Genomic DNA, 25,248 nt, shown 5'->3' with positions numbered 1-25,248 from the left:
GGGTAATTGTGTGTGTAGACTTGGGAATCAGTGAGTGGGTATGTAGTAACTGGTATTGGTGTGTCAATGGTTTCAAATATGGTACTCTGTATTTTACAGTGAGTGATGAAAGGTTATACTAGTGTATGATGAGGTGTATCAGATTGTCACGTGGATGATGTCATCAGTGATGTCATTTGAGATGTCATCAGTGATGTCATCAGTGATGTCACTGACCATGTCATGAATGGTGCAATATGTGACATCATCAGCAGTGCATTGCAGGCGTGCGAGTTATAGTTAGCACAACTAACTATAACGGAGGAATTTCTATGGTTTTGTACGAGTGAAATGGCCAGCTAACTATAACACCCCTGAAACCTATGTTTTTTTCTGTGAATTTCTAAGGTTTTTTAAATGCAACGTTCTAACTATAACGTCTCGGAAACCTATGGTTTTTTCAGTGAATTTCAAAGCTTTTTTAAATGCTAATTTCTAACTATAACATCTCTGAAACCTATGTTTTTTTTCAGTGAATTTCAAAGATTTTTAAATGCTCATTTTTAAGTTATACCTTTTTTTGTACTGATTTTCTACAGTTTTTTAACTGTTTGTTTATAAATATTTTATTCATTAAATAACATTATATAGTTTTCTGAAAATTGCACACAATTTTTTTTTAAAGAAATTCAAACTGAAATATTGATTAATTTTCTTGTTTTCATTTTTTATTTTAATACATATATTATTTTCTTTTTTTTTTAAATGTCCAATTTTATTTCGGAGTCGCACACTCAAAGCATACACATCACGGTAGGTGCGCGCATTCTAGCCGCCATTTTAGAAAAGTCGTGAAGGATCCGCATACGGTGTGCGACGGCTGGGTGTTTTTCAGTTACATCATATACATTGAATATTACGTGATGTGCGCTATTGGTATGCGACCAGTCCGCGATTCCTGCTCCCACACATTCACGACACATACGCATTACGGTACGAGATGCTTGCGCGGTTGCAGGTCCTGCGTGACGTCATATACGTGCTGGGGCGCGCCGGGTGTGCGACTCCCGCAAAAGAAATGTATGTTCCAAAATTATATGTATGTGTCTTTAATATACATATTAGGGGAAGAGATTATCTAAGATATTCATATAATAAACTTATATTATTTTTAAATATATTTTCGTGAAGTCGGGTGCGTGCATCGTGAGTGCAGAGAACCAGGTCAGCAGAGCTGCTGTAGAGCCAGAGAAACCAGGTCAGCAGAGCCGTTGTAGAGCCAGAGAACCAGGTCAGCAGAGATGCTCTAGAGCCTAAGAAGCAGGTCAGCAGAGCTGATCTAGAACCAGAGACCCAGGTCAGCAGAGCTGCTCTAGAGCCAGACACCCAGGTCAGCAAAGCTGCTCTAGAGGCCGAGAACGAGGTCAGCAGTGCTGCTATAGAGCCAGAGAAACCAGGTCAGCAGAGCTGCTTCAGAGGGAGAGATACACGTCAGCAGAACTGCTTTAGAGACAGAAAACCAGGTCAGCAGAGCTGCTCTAGAGCCAAAGAACCAGGTCAGCAGAGCTGCTTTAGAGCCATAGAACCAGGTCAGCAGAGCTGCTGTAGAGACAGAGAACCAGGTCAGCAGTACTGCTTTAGAGCCAGAGAACCAGGTCAGCAGAGCTCTTTATAGGAAGAGAAGCAGGTTAGCAGAGCTGCTTTAGAACCAGAGAACCAGGTCAGCAGAGCTGCTCTAGAGCCAAAGAAACAAGTCAGCAGAGCTGCTTTAGAGCCAGAAAACCAGGTCAGCAGAGCTTCTTTAGAGCCATAGAACCAGGTCAGCAGAGCTGCTTTAGAGCTAGAGAACCAGGTCAGCAGAGCTGCTCTAGACTACTACTCACTCTCTACTCTCTATTACTCACTCTCTACTCTCTACTTCTCTCTACCTCTCTCTCTCCTACTCTCTACCTCTCTACCTCTATCTCTCTACCTCTCTACCTCTACTCCTCTACCTCTCTACCTCTCTCTACAAGCACACATCTGCACATATATATATACATATGCATTTATATATATGTATGTGTATATATATATTCACTGAAAAAACCATAGGTTTCAGGCACGTTATAGTTAGGAATTAGCATTTAAAAAACCTTAGAAATTCACTGAAAAAAACATAGGTTTCAGGGGCGTTATATTTAGCTGGACTTTTCTCTCATACAAAACCATTGAAATTCCCCTGTTATAGTTAGTTCAGCTAACTATAACTCGCGCGCCCGCAATGCTCTGCTGATGACGTCACAAATTACATCACTCATGACATGGTCAGTGACATCACTCATGACATCACTGATGACATCTCAAATGACATCACTGATGACATCATCCAGTGAATGTGTGTTTTTCTGAAAATTACATATGTTTTATATATGTATATCTCAAGGTCGATGGAAGAATAAATGGGTATATAAGAGACTAAATGGATGATTTGTTTTTGAAAAATTGATTGTATAACTGAATACATGGCTTAGTAAATAATGTTTAAATATGTAAATATCTGTATCAGTCTCTCACTTTGTGTATAAGTGGTTGCATGGGTTGTTGAGTAGCTACATGAGTGTCTATATAGGTTATTAGTTGGTTTTTTGAGTATCAGTATGAGTATCTGAGTGTCTGTATGGTTCGGTGGGGGTATTATGTAGTGCATAGGTGCATGAATGAGTGACTCACTGTTTGTATGGGTTGAAGACAGCATGTGTGCAGGACTGTATGGGTGGATGAGTGTGTGCATGAGTGTGTTAGTGAGTGAATGACTGTCTCAATAGTGTCTTTATGAGTAACTACATGTTTTAAACTAGTAAATGTGACTATTGGCATATATAAGTGAGTATATGTGAGAGTGAGAGATTGAAAGAGTTCCTGTATGAATAAGTATGTGTTTCTATAAGTGATTGTTTAAAAGACTAAGTATGTGTAAGTTTCTGTAGAAGTAAGTGTGGTGGTGAGTGTATAACTGGATATGCAAGTAAATGGATGTTTGATTCTTTATAAGCATGAGTGACTATGTGTGTGAGTAACTCTATGGATGAGTGGCATTGTGTAACAGGATGTATATGTGTATGAGTACATATGATGAGTGAGTACATGTATGAGTGACTGTATAGGACTGTTGGTGAATGAGTAGATGTGTATGTGGATCTTAGAATTACTGAATAGGTTGTTGTAACTGATATTGGTATGTCCATTGTTTTGAAAATTTTAGTTTCTATTTTTTAATGTGTGTATCAAAGGTTAAATTAGGGGGAGAGGAGGTCTGCCACTCTATCACAAGGATGATGTCATCAGTGATGTCATTTGAGATGTCATCAGTGATGTCATGAGTGATGTCACTGACCATGTCATAAGTGATGTAATATGTGACGTCATCAGCAGTGCATTGCGGGGGCGCGAGTTATAGTTAGCTGAACTAACTATAACAGGGGAATTTTAATGGTTTTGTATGAGTGAAAAATCCAGCTAACTATAATGCCCCTGAAACCTATGTTTTTTTCTGTGAATTTCTAAGGTTTTTTAAATGCTAATTCCGAACTATAATGTGCCTGAAACCTATGGTTTTTTCAGTGAATTTCAAAGGTTTTTTAAATGCTAATTTCTAACTATGCCTACAGAGATAGGACATGTGAAGAAAGACAAAAACATGCACAGAAAGAAAAAAAAGAAATGCAGAAAGAAGCAACAGAAGTCCTCAAAGGAGAAAGAAAAGTGCAGGAAGAAGATTAATGAGCAGAAAGAACAAACAGAAGAGCAGAAAGAAGCCTTGTTGCAAAATCATCCTGTACCCTCAACTTTTTCAGACTGATACTGGTGGTAACTGAGTCTGACTAACCAGTCCTAGAGCCAGTGCTATGCTAAAAGACACTCAGAATACAGTGAAAACACCTACATACAATAGGGAACACTATGCGTTGGGGTCCCCCTGTGATCAGCATGACCTCCTCTGTAAGCCCCTAGTATATAATAGGGCAGGGGATTAAAACTACCTCTTAAAACGTGCCACAGGGCGTGTTTGCACACGTCACCTCAGCCCCGGTCCCCTCACTTCCCCACTGTGTAAACACGCCCTGTGGCCGTTTTAAGTTGGGAGATTAAGTTCCCTTGAATCCTGAGGATCCCTAGGGGCAAAATAGCCCACTAGGTACGTCCAGTAAGCGCCATTGCAGAGAGGTGTAAAAAGGGGCACGGCCTGCACTATCTCTCTGCAACGCAGAGCAGTGGCGCTTACTGGAAGCACCTGGTGGGCTAGTTGGCCCCCAGGGTCCCTCAGGATTGAAAGGGAATTATTTCCCCAACTTAAAATGCACCACAGGGCGTGTTTGCACACGTCACCTCAGGCCCCGTCCCCTCCCTTCACCACTGTGTAAACGCGCCCTGTGGCCATTCTAAGTTGAGTGATTAAGTCCCCTTGAATCCTAAGGGTCCCTAGGGTCCAACTAGCCCACTAGGTTCCTCCAGTAAGTGCCACAGAGCTGCGTTGCATAGAGGTGTAAAAAGGGGCATGGCCTCAGAACACCTGTCTGCAACGCAGCTCCCTGGCACATATTGGAGATACCTCTTGGGCTAGTTGGCCCTCAGGGACCCTCAGTATTGAAGGGGAATTAATTCCCCAACTTACAACTGGCCAAGGGGCGCGTTTGCAGAGTGCTGCAAGGAGGGGGCGTGGCCTCCGGCGCGATGCCTGTCTTTAATTTATTTTCTTTTTTTAAGAAGGAGGGCTCTGTGGCCCCCCTTCTTTTTCTAATTTACTGGCCCTGAGGACCCCATCCTCCAGGGCCTGCAACCTAATTTTTGTTGTTGAAAAAAATTAATTTGGCTCTCCCAAGGCCTTAATCGGCCCCGGGGACCCCAACCCCCGAGTCATGGCCTTTTTAAAAAAAAATTCTTTAGGAGGGGGCTGCGTTGCCCCCCTCCTCAGGCCACTTATGGCCCGGGGACCCCATCCCCCGGGGCTGGCCTTTGTTTTAAAAAAATATATATTTATAGAAACACCTAGGACATGCTGGACAAAACGTATGTACCTATCACCATGATGATTTGCGTGATATTCATTAAAAGGCGACTATGCACATAAAATGTATTTTCACCGCTAGTGAAGCTCTGACGTGTCTGATGACCTACCGTGCCTAATCCCGGCGCCCCCGCCGGTGGGTACTCTCCAAGTAGACACCCTTGTTGTTTATTTATACAAACATGGGTAGCTATTGACGGACAAATTTAATATACACGCACACCAAGCCATTCCAAAGGGATTGGACAAAAATTAGACCAAACTATGAGAGAAACCCCCCTCACGGTTAATAAAATACACATCCACCGCCGGATGTGTAATACTTTTTATTTTACTCTCTGGAAAGGAGACGAACCTCACTTGAGAGTCACAGCGTGCTCCGGGCTGAGCCTAATGCTGTGTCACACCCACCAGTGCCCGCCGAGTGCCTCACACCTCTGTGTTGTATTCCACCAGCTAGTGCGTATGCTATGACACTCTCTAGCCCATATGCACTGTAACACCACCCCGTAAATATGTCATGCCACACTTGCCTTCGCACGGGTTATATTGCCCCATCTAACGTGCCTTCCTCGATGCCTATGTTATAACGCACAGCACTATGCCATACATATTACAATCTGGGATCCATATCTTTGTCACAGTGCATATGCAACGTTACTCTCCCCAGCACATATTTTATATTACAACTTTAAAGACTAGTTAGGTTACACAACACTGCCCTGTGCATATTACACTCCAAGGCGCATATCGCATAGCACACACTGGTGCCTGTGCTATCTCACGCTCTCCAATGAATCTGTCATTGCGCACAATGTATTGCATATTATATTTCACGCCCCGGTTCATCTTATATCACACTTTTTGGTGCATAGTTTATACCATATACTATATCTAGTTTTCATTTTCAACCGTGCTCTCAGGACTATGTTCTATATAACACTGCGTCCACCTACCCTTTTCACAGGCATTACATTTTGCGATGGGGGTGGAGGGTCAGGGGGTGTTTCTGCCAAGTGAGCCCAGAGTCACAGTCACAAACGTCCTCTTCTTCCTGAATAAAAGTGAGATTATGCTGCATACTTGTTCATATTTTAAGAAGTTCACACAGACACACATTTTAAAAACAATACATTTCCTAATACCCACCTTCTCTGAACAGTTAGCTTGCTGCCCCATCCACCTCCTCCCTATCCTCTGTTGTCTGAATCCATGGACTAGCCTCCTCCCTCCTGCCATGCATGGTCTGATGTGCTATCACTGCTCTCCATTTAGCATGATCTACCAGTCCACTCTTCCTGCCCTCCATTGCCCAATTCTATGGCCCATGATTGACCTCCTGCTTAGCCTCTGTGCTAAGCTTCTGCCCCTATTCTGCCCCTATTCTCCTTCCCCTGCCCTCCAATGTCTTTGTGCATGCCCCTGCTCCATCCTTTTTGCCCACCATGTTCCATGGACCTGCCACTCCTATCTACTCTGAGTGTTCTGTTGAGCTGCCACTCCCCTCCCACCTGCCTAGCATTGTCAGATGACTGTAACCTGTCCCTGCCACCTCCACCCTGCCAGTCCAAATGCCATGCCCCTATCCCCTTCTTCCTGTTCTCCCGTCCTCCATGGTCCATTTTACTGCCACACCCTTCTGCCCTCCCTGGTCTGTTGTGCTGCAACTGCTCCTCCTGCCTGCCCCGCGCGGTCTGTTGTGAGGCCCCTTCCCCTGAACTCTCTTGTCTGTGCCCAGTTCCTGACCCTCCCTTCTATCCTCCATGGTCCTTTGTGCATGCCCCTGCACCCTCCTTCTTGCCCATCATAGCCATTGTGCTGCCACTAACCCTCCCGCTTGCTATGCATGGTCTTCTGTGCTGCCATGGCCCCTCCCACCCTCCCACCATCCCTGTGTGGTCCCTTCATGGTCTGTGTGTATGCCATCATAGTCTCGTTGTTGCTCTCCATGGTGTGTCTTGTTTCTAGTGCACATCCTGCCTGACCTCCATGGTCATCTTGCTGCTCCTGCCCTGCCCCCTTGCCCCCAGCCCTCTGTTTCCATGTGCAGACCCCTATTCCCTCCCTCCTGGCTTGTCTGTTCCATTGTAATGCCCCTGATCCGTCCCTCCTGCCCTTTATGGTCTGTTATGCTGCAGCTTTCTCTCCTGTCTGTCCATTATGGTCAGCTAGCTACCATTGCCTCTTTTCCCTCTGTTCTCTGTTGTCCATGTGCATGGTCCTGTCCCCTCCCTCTTGCTTTCTATGGATTGTTGTGCTGCACTCCCGTCCCGCATGCGCTGTGTGGTGTATTGTGCTGCTGCAAACCCTGATGCCTGCCCTGTAGGGTCAGTTTGGTGCACCTCTCCATGTCCCTCCTGTCCTCTGTTATCCGAGTCCATGTCCCTACCCCAATTCCTCCTGCCTACCATGATCCAATGTACCATACTTGCGAACATTTTGAACTTGGTAAGAGGGAGATTTTGAAAAAAAACTGGGGTATTGATTTTCCCCTTTGAGTTATATTGAAAAAGAGGAGATTGTAGACAGGAGACAGATCAAATAAAGCCCATTTGAGCTGAAAAACATTGGAGGTTTCCTGGCTGAAACGGGTCTGTTGTCATGTATGGTTGTACGACCACTGCCTCTTCCTTCTGTCCACAATGGTCTATTATATTGCCACAGCCTCTCTTGCCAGTCCTGTATTGTTGGTTTGTTGCCCCTGCCCCCCTTTCCACTGCCCTCCATAGTCTGTTGTGCTGCCACTGCCCTTCCTGCCTGCCCAGTGTGGTAAAATTGTTGCCTCTGCACTCTCCTACCTGCCTTCAATTGTCAGAGTCCGTGCCCCTGGCCTCTGCCTCTCAACAGTATCCCAATGAACAACTAGATTGCTAACATTCTATATTTATTACAAAAGTGTGGAACGCCTGACGTCATCTTGATGTAATCAAAACTGTAATACCTAGAGTTTTTCCTTTAGAAATTACATATATGAGAGGGTCTTATTTGCATCAAAATTATGGTTAGTGCTCTAAAAAACTAAAATGAGGACATATGTTCTGAGTTTTCAAATAGCGACAAAGAACTTTTAAATTATTTGTAATCTTTATGTTGTTTTATCCAGTTGACCACTTGATTAAATGTTGCACCTAGGGGAGAGGATGTGGTGTTACTTCCAGAGCTGCAGACTTTGCAACTGGGGAAAGAGGTTGGAGTTTCTGCTTCAGCTCAACAAATCACTTAATCTCCCCATGTCTACAACCAAAATGAATTTGATCTTGTGTGATGTAACCAATGCTCATGTAAAGCACTCCAATACCTGACAAGTCTGCACTATATAAAACTGTAAATACACAAAAAATAAGTGTTTTGCACACTTCTGTCATTGGGCTACATGTGGGCTAAATCTGGGTGATATTTGTGCTGCATTTGGGCTTTTTTTCTCTGGTGGCCATCTTGGGAGACATATTTGTTATGAAGTTTCCTAATTTCCTCATTTACTTCAGTCTCCTCAGTAGGAATACTTTCAGATTTTTACTTTGATTCCATTAAGAAGGCATTCAGATGTGTCACACATTTGCCATAAATTCAGAATGTTAGCACTCTAGTTCCTCATTAGATCACTGTAGTAAAGCTACTGCTCACCAGGGAAGTCTGCTGCTGGTATTGAAAGTGCATGTTTCAGTCTGCATGTCAGAATCTTTTAATGAAATAGAAGAGGATTTGAGAAGTCACTCAAAATGTGCCCTATTTTTTCTTTCTGCAGCACTAATCATACCTTCTATGGCAAAATGAACCCCCTTATTTTGTTCCTTTTTAAATTAAATGTTTTAAGAGTTACCACTTTATTCCAACCAAGATGGCTTCAGGTGTGCCATCCGTTTGTCATAAGTAGGACTATTAGCGCTCTAGTTGTTCTTTAGAACACTCTGGGAAGCTGCAGTAGAACACAAAGGAATCAACTGACAGTCTCTGCCCTTGTTGGATGTACATGTTTTACTGAGAATGTCAGACTTCATTCTCACATGACTGAGAAAGATAATGTGAATGTACAGAAAATATGCTCTCAGTTTAGCTTATAGATCACCTTCCAAACCTCTGTGGGAAAAGCATGAGAAAATAGTTTTCTCTCAAACATGATTCATGATATCACAGCAGAAGGCTTTTTCACATGGTGAAATCACCTTAGAACACACCACAATTCCTAAAATGAGTATGGTACCATCAACAAATGATTTATAATGTAACTAAAGTCTTAAAACCTTCTATTAACTGCAATGCTTTTTAATGAGGTGCTATCATGTATATTGGTCCCAAGATGGCTGCCAACACTTCTTGGATGAAGTGCTGACAGCCAATCAGATCTCACGATGAGATGTGTGGTTAGGCTCCGCCCAGATATATATGTGATTTTACTTTTGATTTACTCAGGAACTACTGGACTGATTTACACCATTTAAGCAAAAGGCATGACACTGAACTGAGGACTGCCTCTTTGTCAAATTTGGTGTAATTCCGTTCAGCACTTCAGGCTGTAGCTGCGTCAACAGGTCCTATGGGAAAATGTATGGGGAAAATGCGTTTTGGGACCCCCCTTTTTTCTCGGCCCCCGCTTGACGAATCACCGTGAAATTTTCAGGATAGGAGCGGACCAAAGCTGGGCAAAAGTTTGGAAACTTTCGCGAAGATTTATCAATCGACACCAACGTTATTGAAAATAGAATGTTGCAGATTTCCTATGGAAAATAGGTCCTAACTATAACTACCTACTGGCGACTGCCAGTAGGTAATATACATACATACATATATAAACATATATTTAATCTGCATATCTATATGAATGCAAATATAAATGCATGGATACATATACATATACCTATATGCATGCATATGCATGTTATGTACATGAAAGTTTGAAAAACACTAATAAAAGGAAAGCTAAAAAGCCACCTAATTACAAACAGAATTGCTTTAACTTAAACGAGTGCGAGACCTATTGCATTCTCAATGCTTGTTTACTTTGGTTCCATCAAGAAGGCATTCAGATGTGTCACGCATTTGCCATAAATTCTGAATGGTAGCACTCTAGTTGCTCATTAGATCACTGTAGTAATGCTACTGCTCACCAGGGAAATCTGCAGCTGGTATTCAAAGTGCATGTTTCAGTCTGCATGTCAGAATTGTTTAATGAAATAGAAGAGGATTTGAGAAGTCAAAATGTGCCCTAATTTTTCTTTCTGCAGCACTAATCATAATTTCTATGGCAAAATGAACCCCCTCATTTTGTTCCTTTGCAAATTAAATGTTTTAAGTGTTACCACTTTATTCCAATCAAGATGGCTTCAGGTGTGCCACACTTTTGTCAAAAGTAAGACTGTTAGCGCTCTAGTTGTGCTTTAGAATACTCTGGGACATTCTGTCATTGGGCTATACTTGGACTACATCTGGGTGATATTTGTGCTACATTTGAGCTCTTTTGTCTCTGGTGGCCATCTTGGGAGACTTATTTGTTATGAAGTTTCCTAATTTTCTCATTTACTACAGTCTCCTCAGTAGGAATACTTTCAGTTTTTTACTTTGATTCCATCAAGAAGGCATTCAGATGTGTCACACATTTGCCATAAATTCAAAATGTTAGCACTCTAGTTACTCATTAGATCACTGTAGTAAAGCTACTGCTCACCAGGGAAGTCTGCTGCTGGTATTGAAAGTGCATGTTTCAGTCTGCATGTCAGAATCTTTTAATGAAATAGAAGAGGATTTGAGAAGTCACTCAAAATGTGCCCTAATTTTTCTTTCTGCAGCACTAATCATACTTTCTATGGCAAAATGAACCCCCTCATTTTGTTCATTTTTAACTTAAATGTTTTAAGAGTTACCACTTTATTCCAATCAAGATGGCTTCAGGTGTGCCATACGTTTGTGATAAGTAGGACTGTTAGCGCTCTAGTTGTTCTTTGGAACACTCTGGGAAGCTACAGTACAACACACAGGAATCAACTGACAGTCTCTGCCCTTGTTGGATGTACATGTTTTACTAAGAACGTCAGACTTCATTCTCACATAACTGAGAAAGATAATGTGAATTTACAGAAAATATGCTCTCAGTTTAGCTTATAGATCACCTTCCAAACCTCTGTGGGAAAAGCATGAGAAAATAGTTTTCTCTCAAACATGATTCATGATATCCCAGCAGAAGGCTTTTTCACATGGTAAAATCACCATAGAATGTACCACAGGTCCTAAAATGAGTATGGTACCATCAACAAATGATTTATAATGTAACTAAAGTCTTAAAACCTTCTATTAACTGCAATGCTTTTTAATGAGGTGCTATCATGTATATTGGTCCCAAGATGGCTGCCAACACTTCTTGGATGAAGTGCTGACAGCCAATCAGATCTCACGAAGAGATGTGTGGTTAGGCTCCGCCCAGATATATATGTGATTTTACTTTTGATTTACTCAGGAACTACTGGACTGATTTACACCATTTAAGCAAAAGGCATGACACTGAACCAAGGTCTACCTTTCTGACAAATTTGGTGTAATTCCGTTCAGCAGTTCAGGCTGTAGCTGCGACTAAAGGTCCCTATGGAAAATTGCATGGGGATAACACATTTTGGGACCCCCTTTTTTAACGGCCCCCGCTTGATGAATCACCCCGAGACTACTTCCTATGGATAATAGGTCCAAACTATAACTACCTACTGGCAACCGCCAGTAGGTAACATATGTATATATATATATATATTCACTGAAAAAACCATAGGTTTCACACATGTTATAGTTAGCTGTACATTTCACTCGTAAAAAACCAATGAAATTCCCGCGTTATAGTTAGTGCAGGCAACTATAACTCACGCGACCGCAATCCTCTGCTGATGCTAATACTGTATTTCGACACTTATTTGCCCATGTCTTCTTCCATTAAATTTTAGCTATACATATATTACAAATATTTTTTTTTCATAAAGACACATATGTCATCAGCAGAAGATTGCGGTCGCGTGAGTTATAGCTCCTCTCCTACCCTGAAAGTCTCGGGGGGATTCGTCAAGCGGGGGCTGAGAAAAAAGGGGGGTCCCAAAACGCGTTTTCCCCATGCAATTTTCCATAGGGACCTTTAGTCCAAGGTACAGCCTGAACGGCTGAACAGAATTACTTGAAATTTGGTAGAGAGGTAGTCCTCAGCTCAGGGATGTGCCTTTTGCAGGTCTGGTGTCAATCTGTTCAGTAGTTCCTGAGAAAATCAAAAGTAAAATCATATATATATGTGGGCGGAGCCTAACCACACATCTCATCCTGAGATCTGATTGGCTGTCAGCACTTCATCCAAGAAGTGTTGGCAGCCATCTTGGGACCAATATACATGATAGCACCTCATTAAAAAGCATTGCAGTTAATAGAAGGTTTTAAGACTTTAGTTACATTATAAATCATTTGTTGATGGTACCATACTCATTTTAGGAATTGTGGTATGTTCTAAGGTGATTTCACCATGTGAAAAAGCCTTCTGCTGGGATATCATGATTGAGAGCAAAATATTTTCTCATGCTTTTCCCACAGAGGTTTGGAAGGTGATCTATAAGCTAAACTGAGAGCTTATTTTCTGTAAATTCACATTATCTTTCTCAGTCATGTGAGAATGAAGTCTGACATTCTCAGTAAAACATGTACATCCAACAAGGGCAAAGACTGTCAGTTGATTCCTTTGTGTTCTACTGCAGCTTCCCAGAGTGTTCCAAAGCACAACTAGAGCGCTAACAGTCCTACTTATGATAAACGTATGGCACACCTGAAGCCATCTTGCTTGGATTAAAGTGGTAACTCTTAAAACATTTAATTTAAAAAGGAACAAAATGAGGGGGTTCATTTTTCCATAAAAAGTATGATTAGTGCTGCAGAAAGAAAAATTAGGGCACATTTTGAGTGACTTCTTAAATCCTCTTCTATTTCATTAAAAAATTCTGTAATGCAGACTGAAACATGCACTTTCAATACCAGCAGCAGTTTTCCCTGGTGAGCCGTAGCTTTACTACAGTGATCTAATGAGCAAAAAGAGTGTTAACATTCTGAATGTATGGCAAATGTGTGACACATCTGAATGCCTTCTTGATGGAATCAAAGTAAAAAACTGAAAGTATTTCCTACTGAGGAGACTGCAGTAAGTGAGGAAATTAGGAAACTTCATAACAAATAAGTCTCCCAAGATGGCCACCAGAGACAAAAGAGCCCAAATGTAGCCCAAATATCACCCAGATGTAGCCCAAGTATAGCCCAAGGACAGAATGTCCCAGAGTGTTCTTAAAAACAACTAGAGCGCTTACTGTCTTCATTATGACAAAAGTATGGCACACCTGAAGCCATCTTGATTGGAATAAACTGGTAACACTTAAAACATTTAATTTAAAAAGGAACACAATGAGGGGGTTCATTTTGCCATAGGAATTATGATTAATGCTGAAGAAAGAAAATGAGGGCACATTTTGAGTGACTTCTCAAATCCCCTTCTATTTCATAAAAAAATTCTGACATGCAGACTGAAACATGCACTTTTAATACCAGGAGCAGACTTCCATGGTGATCAGTAGTTTTACTACAGTGATCTAATGAGCAACTAGAGTGCTAACATTCAGAATTTATGGCAAATGTGTGGCATATCTGAATACCTTCATGATGGAATCAAAGTAAAAAACTGAAAGCATTTCCTATTGAGGAGACTGCAGTACATGAGGAAATTAGGAAACTTCATAACAAATAAATCTCCCAAGATGGCCACCGGAGACAGAAGAGCCCAAATGTAGCCCAAAATCACCCAGATGTAGCCCAAATATAGCCCAATGACAGAAGTGTGCAAAACACTTATTATTTTGTGTTTCTGCAGTGTTATATAGTGCAGACTTGTCAGGTATTGGAGTGCTTTACATGAGCATTGGTTACATCACACAAGAACAAATTCATTTTGGTTGTAGACATGGGGAGACTAAGTAATTTGACCAGAATCACAGAATGTCGAGCTGAAGCAGAAACTCCAACCTGGTTCCCCAGTTGCAAAGTCTGCAGTTCTGGAAGTAACACCACATCCTCTCCCCTAAGTGCAACATTTAATCAAGTGGTCAACTGGATAAAAAAACATAAAGATAACAAATAATTTAAAAGTGCTTTGTCGCTATTTGAAAACTCAGAAAATATGTCGTTATTTTAGTATTTTAGAGCACTAACCATAATTTTGCTGCCAATAAGACCCTCTCATATATGTAATTTCTAAAGGAAATGCTCTAGGTATTACAGTTTTGATTACATCAAGATGTCGTCAGGCGTTCCACACTTTTGTAATAAATATAGAATGTTAGCAATCTAGTTGTTCATTAGGATACTGTTGAGAGGCAGAGGCCAGGGACAAGGACTCTGAAATTTGAAGGCAGGTAGGAGGGTGCAAAGGCAACAATTTAACCACACTGAGCAGGCATGAAGGGCCGTGGCAGCACAACAGACTATGGAGGGCAGTGGAAAGGGGGCAGGGGCAACAAACCAACAATACATAACTTGCAAGAGAGGCTGTGGCAATGTAATAGACCATTGTGGGCAGAAGGAAGAGGCAATGGTAGTACAACCATACATGCCAACAGACCCGATTCAGCCAGGAAACGTCCAATGTTTTTAAGCTCAAATGGGCTTTATTTGATCTGTCTCCTGTCTACAATCTCCTCTTTTTCAATGTAAATCAAAGGGGAAAATCAATACCCCAGTTTTTTTTCAAAATCTCCCTCTTACCAAGTTCAAAATGTTCGCAAGTATGGTACATTGGATTATGGAAGGAAATGGGGTAGGGACATGGACTTGGATAACAGAGGACAGGAGGGACATGGAGAGGTGCACCAATCTGACCCTGCAGGGCAGGCATCAGGGTTTGCAGCAGCACAATACACCACACAGGACATGCGGGACGGGAGTGCAGCATAACAATCCATAGAAAGCAAGAGGGAGGGGACAGGACCATGCACTTGGACAACAGAGAACAGAGGGGCAAGAGGCAATGGTAGCTAGCTGACCATAATGGACAGACAGGAGAGAAAGCTGCAGCATAACAGACCATAAAGGGCAGGAGGGACGGATCAGGGGCATTACAATGGAACAGACAAGCCAGGAGGGAGGGAGTAGGGGTCTGCACATGAAAACAGAGGAATGGGGGCAAGGGGGCAGGGCAGGAGCAGAAAGATAGCCATGGAGGTCAGGCAGGATGGGCACTAGAAGCAAGACACACCATGAAGAGCAACAGTGAGACTGTGATGGCATACACACAGACCATGGAGGGAAGGTGGGAGGGGGTCAGGGGCAGCTAACTGACCACACAGGGAAGGTGGGAGAGGCCATGGCAGCACAGAAGACCATGCATGGCAAGTGGGAGGGTTAGTGGCAGCACAATGGCTATGATGGGCAAGAAGAAGGGTGCAGGGGCATGCACAAAGGACGATGGAGGATAGAAGGGAGGGTCAGGACCTGTGCACAGACAAGAAATTTCAGGGGAAGGGGCCTCACAACAGACTGCACGGGGCAGGCAGGTGGAGCAGTTGCAGCACAACAGACCAGGGAGGGCAGAAGGGTGTGGCAGTACAATGGACGATGTAGGACAGGAGGAAGAGGATAGGGGCATGGCATGTGGACAGGCAGGGTGGAGGTGGCAGGGACAGGTTACAGTCATCTGACAATGCTAGGCAGGTGGGAGGGGAGTGGCAGCTCAACAGAACACTCAGAGTAGATAGGAGTGGCAGGTCCATGGAACATGGTGGGCAAAAAGGATGGAGCAGGGGCATGCACAAAGACATCGGAGGGCAGGGGGGAGGAGAATAGGGGCAGCAAGCTAAGCACAGAGTTTAAGCAGGAGGTCAATGATGGGGCATAGAATTGGGCAATGGAGGGCAGGAGGTGTGTCTGTGCGAACTACTTAAAATATGAACAAGTATGCAGTATAATCTCACTTTTATTCAGGAAGAAGAGGACGTTTGTGACTGTGACTCCGGGCTCACTTGGCAGAAACACCCCCTGACCCTCCACCCCCTATCGCAAAATGTAATGCCCGTGAAAAGGGTAGGTGAACACAGTGTTATATAGAACATAGTCCTTAGAGCACGATTGAAAATGAAAACTAGATATAGTGTATGGTATAAACTATGCACCAAAAAGTGTGATATAAGATGAACCGGCCGTGAAATATAATATGCAATACATTGTGCGCAATGACAGATTCATTGGAGAGCGCAAGATAGCACAGGCACTAGCGCGTGCTATGCGATATGCGCCTTGGAGTGTAATATGCACAGGGCAGTGTTGTGTAACCTAACTAGTCTCTAAAGTTGTAATATAAAATATGTGCTGGGGAGTGTAACGTTGCATATGCACTGTGACAAAGATATGGATCCCAGATTGTAATATGTATGGCATAGCACTGTGCGTTATAACATAGGCATCGAGGAAGGCACGTTAGATGGGGCAATATAACCCGTGCAAAGACAAGTGTGGCATGACATATTCACGGGGTGGTGTTACAGTGCACATGGGCTACAGAGTGTCATAGCATATGCACTTGCTAGTGGAATACAACACAGAGGTGTGTGGCACTCAGCAGGCAATGGTGGGTGTGACACAGCATTGGGCTCTGCCAGGAGCGCGCTGTGACTCTCAAGTGATGTTCGTCCCCTTTCCAGAGAGTAAAATAAAAAGTATTACACATCTGGCAGTGGATGTGTGTTTTATTAACCATGAGGGGGGTTTCTTGCATAGTTTTGGTCGAATTTTTGTCGAATCCCCTTTGAATGGCTTGGTGTGCATGTGTTTTAAATGTGCCCGTCAATAGCTACTCATGTTTGTTGTTTGTATAAATAAACGACAAGGGTGTCTACCGGGATTAGGCACGGTAGGGCATCAGACATGTCAGAGCTTCACTAGTGGTGTAAATACAGTCCACGTGGATTCATTGTATGCATAGTCGCCTTTTAATGAATATCACGCAAATCGTCATGGTGATGTACGTACGGTTTGTCCAGCAAGTCCTAGGTGTGTCTATAAATATATATTTTTTAAAAATAATAAAAGACAGTGGCCGGCCCTGGCGATTGGGGTCAAAAAAATATAATTAGGAGACAGGCCCTGGGGGATGGGGTCATCAGGGCCAATAAATTAAAATAAGAAGGGGAACCACACAGCCCCCCTTCTTAAAAAATTAAAATTAATAAAAGACTGGCATCGTGCCGGAGGCCACGCCCCCTCCTTGCAGCACTCTGCACACGCGCCCCCTGGCGAGTTGTAAGTTGGGGAATTAATTCCTCTTCAATACTGAGGGTCCCTGAGGGCCAACTAACCCAACAGGCATCTCCAGTATGCGCCAGGGAGCTGCGCTGCAGACAGGTGTTCTGAGGCCAAGCCCCTTTTTACACCTCTCTGCAACGCAGCTCTGTGGCGCTTACTGGAGGTACCTAGTGGTCTAGTTTGACCCTAGGGACCCTTAGGATTCAAGGGGACTTAATCTCTCAACTTAGAATAGCCACAGGGCGCGTTTACACAGTGCTGAAGGAAGGGGACAGGGCCTGAGGTGACGTGTGCAAACATGCACTATGGCACGTTTTAAATTGGGGATATAATTTCCCTTCAATACTGAGGGCCCCTGGGGGCTGACTAGCCCACCAAGTGCTTCCAGTAAGCGCCACTGAGCTGCATTGCAGAGAGGTGGTCCAGGCCGTGCCACTTTTTACACCTCTCTGCAACGCAGCTCTGTGGCACTTACTGGAGGTACCTAGTGGGCTAGTTGGACCCTAGGGACCCTCAGGATTCAAATGAACGTAATCTCCCAACTAAAAACGGACACAGGGCGTGTTTACACAGTGGTGAAGGGAGGGGACGGGGCCTGAGTTAACATGTGCAAAAACGCCCTGTGGCCTGTTTTAAGAGGTAGTTTTAATCCCCCTGCCCTATTATATACTAGGGGCTTACAGGGAAGGTCATGCTAATCACAGGGGGACCCCAACGCATAATGTTCCCTAGTGTATGTAGGTGTTTTCACTGTATTCTAAGTGTCTTTTAACATAGCACTGGCTCTAGGACTGGTTAGTCAGACTCAGTTACCACCAGTATCCGTCTGAAAAAGTTGAGGGTACAGGATGATTTTGCAACAAGGCTTCTTTCTGCTCTTCTTTTTGTTCTTTCTGCACGTTATCCTTCTTCCTACACTTTTCTTCGTCTTTGAGGACTTCTGTTGCTTCTTTCTGCACTTCTTTTTTTTCTTTCTGTGCATTTTTTCTTCTTTCTTCACATGTCCTATCTCTGTAGGCATAGTTAGAAATTAGCATTTAAAAAACCTTTGAAATTCACAGAAAAAAACATAGGTTTCAGGCACGTTATAGTTAGGAATTAGCATTTAAAAAACCTCAGAAATTCACTGATGTCATCAGTGATGTCATTTGAGATGTCATCAGTGATGTCATGAGTGATGTCACTGACCATGTCATGAGTGATGTAATATGTGACGTCATCAGCAGTGCATTGCGGGCACGCGAGTTATAGTTAGCTGAACTAACTATAACGGGGGAATTTCAATGGTTTTGTACAAGTGAAAAGTCCAGCTAACTATAACACCCCTGAAACCTATGTTTTTTTTCAGTGAATATATATATATATATATATATTATCTACTGGCGGTCGCCAGTAGATAGTTATAGTTAGGACCGATTTTCCATAGGAAATCTGAAAATTCTATTTTGAATAACTTTGGCGCCGGTTGACGAATCCTCGCGAAATTTGTAAAACTAATGGGGCGCTCCGCTCAGTTCCTACCCTGAAAGCCTTGGGGTGATTCGTCAAGCGGGGGCTGAGAAAAAAGGGGGGTCCCAAAACGTGTTTTCTCCATGCATTTTCCCATAGGACCTTTAGTCGAAGGTACAGCCTGAAAGGCTGAACAGAATTACTTGAAATTTGTCAAAGGGTAGTCCTCAGGTCAGGCATGTGCCTTTTGCATATATGGTGTCAATCTGTTCAGTAGTTCCTGAGAAAATTGCAGTTAAAAGTACATAAATATCTATAAGCGCGCACCGTGCGCGCACCTTGCGCGCACGGTGCGCGAGCGTAATTCTGATTGGTGGTTACATGTCAGTCAGCATTGGAATCGGTCGAAATCAGGAAGCGTTGGCCGCCATTTTCTGTGTTTTGTGTGTGACAGTGAAAAAGAAAGGTGGAGAACGTGAAAAGGGGGCAGGGTAGAGAGTTCCTGACCCCCTAGCCTTTGTCATGGGGTCCCTGAAGGACCCCGAAGGATGAAAAAAACATTTTATTTTTTCTTCAAAAAATCGCAGTATGCGCACAGTGCGCGCACGGTGAAAAACCATTAAAAAAAAACAAATTTTAAACAAGCCATTATATATTACAGGATACAGTCAATCTATAACTATATACATAGGTAGTTTATTGTAAAATAAATATATAAAAAATATAATAATACATACATAACTTAGCATTTAAAAAACCTTACAAATTCACTTAAAAAACCATAGGTTTCACACACGTTATAGTTAGGAATTAGCATTTAAAAAACCTTGAAAATTCACATAAAAAACCATAGGTTTCACACATGTTATAGTTAGCTGGACATTTCACTCGTAAAAAACCATTGAAATTCCCCCGTTAAGTTAGTTCAGATAACTATAACTCGCGCGACCGCCACTCTATCACAAGGATGATGTCATCAGTGATGTCATGAGTGATGCCACTGACCATGTCATGAGTGATGTAATATGTGACGTCATGAGCAGTGGATTGCGGGCGCGCAAGTTATAGTTATCTGAACTAACTATAACGGGGGAATTTCAATGGTTTTTTACGAGTGAAATGTCCAGCTAACTATAACATGTGTGAAACCTATTGTTTTTTAAGTGAATATATATATACACACATATGTGGATATATGCATGTAAATACTGTCGAAGTGGAACCACTGTAGCCCAAAATGTAGTATTCTACCCCAATATTCATGACAACACAAAATCTTCAGATCACCACAATTTATCTGAGGAGGTTCTACTCCGGGTTCATCTTGTGTAAAAGAACACCCCACCCAACATCAGCTTTAGAAGAGCATCAAAAATGAGTAACTAGGAACACTCAATAACTGAGTTCTATTCTACAGCAGGGAAACATTAAAGGGTTTCATTACAAAAATCTTAAAAATAAGGTAATACAGAATAAATGCTGTAAAGGCTCAAAGTAAAAAGTTAGAACAGAGTAGTCGAAATGTACAAATTCTTTCTAAGTCCCAAATAAGCAACAAAATCAAGAAAATGTTTGACAGCATCCCCAATAGAATGGGAAAGTGTAAAAATCTTCTGTCTCACACCTAGAATCAAGAGGTTCTTACTAGGGGTGGTCGGAATTTGCGAAATTCACTTTCGCAAACTATCGCGAAAATGTTGAAAATCTCTGCAAACACGCCGGAAATATCACGAAGACGCAGAAGTTTTTTTCCCGCCTGTTCGCGGTATTCTTGCGTGATCGCGGCTTGCCAACTTACCCATGCTGCGGTTGCTCACGGGCGCGGCCATCTTGTTTTCACTTGTCCCGCCCACTTGCGTTCGATATGACGTGCCCGCGTCCTCACGCTCTCGCTCGCGGTGGAGAATGACGTGTTCGAGATCTCAATCTTCTCATACTCTCGCGGTGCATGATCGCGAGAAGAAAGACGTGATCGCGCGACAAATGACGTGATCGCGCGACAAATGACGTTAATACGGGCGCGATCTGTCGCGAGACATCGCAAAATGGCTACCAACAATCCAGCATCTCGTGGAGAACGCGGCCGGGTCGGGAAAACTTGTTGGCGAATGTGGGAAATCAGGTAAGGCGATCGCGCGCACGCGAGAATGTATTTTTTTACAGCTCGAGCAAGAAAAAAATTACTGGTAAGATGCGGATTGCGGAAATTTGGACATTTTCGCGCTTTCCGCGGAACGCGAAAATGCCAAATTATCGCAATTTCCGCGAGCGGAACGGAATTTTGGCCCAGGCCTAGTTCTTACACACCACTCCAACGTAGAAAATGAGCTAAAGCACAGATTCAGCATGGCATAATCCCATGTAGCAGGTCTTTGGCATATCACAGTAATTCATATCAGAGGCATTATATGTTAGCACTATCCCATTTGTAAGAAACAACTTGCTTTTCTACGTCACTTTAATATGGAGATGTTTTGACCAAAATATGCAATATTAGACAAAGTCGATTCATGAACGTGCAAAACTAAGCTGGACTATGGAAACACTGTGGAATGTTGCAGTCTATCTAGTACATTAACAGTTTTATTAATACATCTTTGTATTCATCACTATCGCAAAGCATTACTCCAGTTGTTTTAGCTTCTGCAGAGCCTATGGTGAGAGAAAATGCACAGAGGAACCTGATGTGAGGGGTGAATGGAAAACAGAGACAGCATCCATTTAATCTATCATGGTATTTTTCCCAAAATGTGACACAATGAACGCATGTTGTGGATGTGAGCAGTTGGCACATCCCTGGTGTGCTAATGGCAAGCCCGCCTGGGCCAGCCCCCACCTGGACCATGGCCAGCACTAAGAACCCTGGTCTAAATTCCTCCCGTAGCTACGCTGTCAGCAAACTCCACCTGCTCAACCCTCGACACCACCACCAATCCTGCTGCTGAGCTGCACCAAAGTCTATGTGACCCTGTTGCCTGTTCGCATTGCCACGTCACCTGCCTCCATACACCTGCTGCCACTACCCACACACACACACTGCATCCCTTAGCAAGTCAGAGCTCAAGACCTGCACTCACAGAGCATCACATACCCAACCAACACAATAACACTCACTGGCATGCATGCACCTCAACACACGCTCGCTCGTCAAGACCAACCCCATAAACTTGGGGGAGGATTTGCCATCATCCACACAGATACAATCAAGTGTACCTCTTACACTGACCAAGAAGCCACATTTAATTAAGACTTGCACTTCAAGCTTCCGACAGACAGTAAAACCACTATCAAAAGCTCCCTCACCTACCACCGGAGGACCTCACACCGACTTCAGCGACCATTTTTGGCCTTTCTGAAGCAAGTCATAAGGGGGGGTGTGTTATCTCTTCCATCAAAAATCGGGAATTTTTGATTGATCTTTAAATGCCTCCAAATGGTATTTAATTCACTTCCCGGGGTGAAGAAACACTTTTTAAGGGTCTCGGAGGGAGTAAATTCGCTATATTCATTCACTTTTGCCCATTACTCAAATCTTGCTTTCAGGGCCCCTGGAAGCAAAGCAAATCACTTTAAAATTCTCAATCTATCTGTACAAGTGATTATCCAAATACATATGTGAGATGTAGTTGAAAAATTGAACATTTGAAAATTGAACATTTTTTAACTTTCTAAAGAATGTCGTAGGGGGGTTTTATCTCTTTCATCAAAAATCAGGATTCCAAATGTTATTTAATCTACTTCCTGAAGTGAAGAAACACTTTTTAAGATCTCAGAGTGAGTAAATTGGTCATTTTAATTCACTTTTACCCATTCCATAATCTTGCATTTAGGGCCCCTGGAAGCAAGAAAATCACTTTAAATATGCTCATTTTATCTCTAAAATTGATGATCCTCATACAAATGTGAGATCTAGTTGAAAGATGCAACACTTGAAAATGGACCATTTTTTTACCTTTCTGGAGGATGTCATAAGTGGGGGTGTTATCTCTTTCATCAAAAATCAGCATTTTCTCTACAACATTAAATGCCTCCAAAAGTTATTTAATTCACTTTCTAGGGTAAAGAAACTTTTTAAGGTGTTAGAGTGAGTAAATTGCCCATTTTCATTCACTTTTACCTTTCCACAAACCTTGCATTTAATGCCCCTCCAAGCACAAAAATCCCATTAAACATGCTCTAGCTATCTGTAAATGTGATAATCCACATACAAATGTGAGATGGAGTTGAAATAATGATCTGCAGTTGTATAAGAAAACTAGATGTTATCCTGTGTAATTGTGTCAGAAAGTTATTTATCTTTAGACAATCTACACTACATTGTAGACAGGGTCTGGAACTGGGGTTTCCATCTATTTACCCACAAATTAATATTAATCTATGAAGTAATATGTGTGATATTGTGTCACCTAACGCGCATTACAGTAAAAGGCATGATGAAGATAGATCTATTTATTATTAGCAGGACAAATTTCATTCTTTCAAACCATCAGGTTTCCATTATTTTGTGAAACTATAATCTACCCTCATTAAATAGCCTTGCTAAGATGAATAGGTTAAATCATAAAAAGATAATAAAACAAGTAATAAACCTGGTGCAATTTGAAGCAGCTCAAGAGAGAGGCATTGAACTAAAAAGTGCTTGTTATGTATAAGGTTCTTATAACCATTTACATAAAAATGATCTCAATCTACCTTTAAATGCATCATTAAAAATAATAGTTTTAATGTTTTGTCTTCTCTACATGCCAGTAGCAGAATTTGAGGATTCCCTAAACAAGGGAGCAAATTATATGTCATTATGTCTTATTTGCCCCATGAGTTAGGAAATAATTGAGCTTATTCTCTACATCTGTCCTTAACGGCTTGATATTAGGATTTTTCAAAACAATTTTTTAGATTGCAAGTGCGAAAACAATTAAAGGATGCAACCAATTTTTGTGGTAGACTAGTTCAGGATACATAATTGGTTGTGTGATGAATTTATGTCTATGACAGAAGAGCTTTTTAAACAGACATTGTCTGTGTCTATGAACGTTTTTTAATATAAACAATTCTTTTACTTTGGTAATAACAATGTCGGACTCTTTTTCAAAATGGTGAGATTTCAGTTGCCAAGTAATGTTCTTAATGTTCTTTCTGAGAGAACAATGTATTTATATGACAATTTTTTCTTGCATTGTAGTGTCTTTTATCTGATTGTATTATTGTAAATGATTTTTAAGAAATCTCAACAATAAACTACTACCATAACCTAAATGTTTGTAGTTGTTTATGAGGCATGGAAAGGTGGTCTTATCCAATGTCGGTAGCTGCCATTAAGCATGCAGTAGATTGAAGTTAAGTGAAGGAAAGAATGTATAAAGTTTACTTTAATTTAATTATTGGGTCTGGTAGAAAAAGGTGCAAGTTATGAGTGTGACCTTTGTTTTGGGTTTGTGCGTTATGGATAGTGGAATGCACTTGTATCGCTGTGATCATGGAGCTGCACTTATGCCTGGAATGAAGTAGAGTGAGAAATAGTTACAGATATACAACCTCCATCTCTGACCCTTCTTGGGCCCCTGGGGACCCCGTCCCCTGTGACTACAGGTATATGGAGTCTCAGGGCCTAAAGAGGCTCAGGTACGGGAGCTGCTGCCCCCTTTCTTTTATAATGGTATTTGGCCTGGGGTATAGGGTCCCCAGAGCCTAATGAGACTCAGGCAGTTGCCCACACACTCTCTCCCCATAATATAATTGTAGTTTGGTGGGTAATCCCGCTGGGCACGGGGAAACCCACTTATTATTTAGAGGGGCCCTGGGTGATGGGGTCCCAGTGGCCTTAACAAGGCTCAGGGGAGAGGGTCACATGACATCCCTTTTTTAATGGAATTCGGCCCCGGTGATGCCACATGGCCCCTTTCCCCTATTTATTGGAATTGTGCCCCTTGGATGGGGTCTCTGTAGCCCTGGAAAGTTTAGGGAGGGTACCCGCATGCCTGTTTCACCTTTAGTATGGAATTTGGCCCTGGAGATGGCCCACTGGGGCCTATTAAGGCTCAAGGACGGGTATTGCCTAGCCCTTTGCACCTTTTATTATTGGATTTGGTGGCAGGGAAGGGGTTCCTTCAGCCTATTAAGGCTCTGGCAGGGGGGCCACATGACCCCTCACCTTAGAAATTCGCCCCGGGCATGAGGTCCCCAGTGCTGAATAAAGCTCAAGGAGACCAGGGCACGCAATCACCCTAACCATAAAAACAATACTCCATGGAATGAGGTTCCCACAGCCCGGAGGTAAACCTTACACTGCCCTAGCCTATGGGGAGTGGGGGTTGGTAACCTGCAGGCAGGATAGCCACAGTCCCCGACCTAATGCGAAAGCTGGTAGCTAGCCCCACTGTGTATAACCGAATGCTGCGCACAGTGTGTGATTGGCTGCATGCTGTGGGTTGGGCATGGGGCCTGTCCTCAGACCAACCAGTGAAGATCATGGCTGAAGGCAGACA

This window comes from Triturus cristatus, chromosome 3_2 (assembly GCF_964204655.1).
Source record: "Triturus cristatus chromosome 3_2, aTriCri1.1, whole genome shotgun sequence".
NCBI lineage: Eukaryota > Metazoa > Chordata > Amphibia > Caudata > Salamandridae > Triturus > Triturus cristatus.
This window is presented reverse-complemented; position numbering follows the sequence as displayed.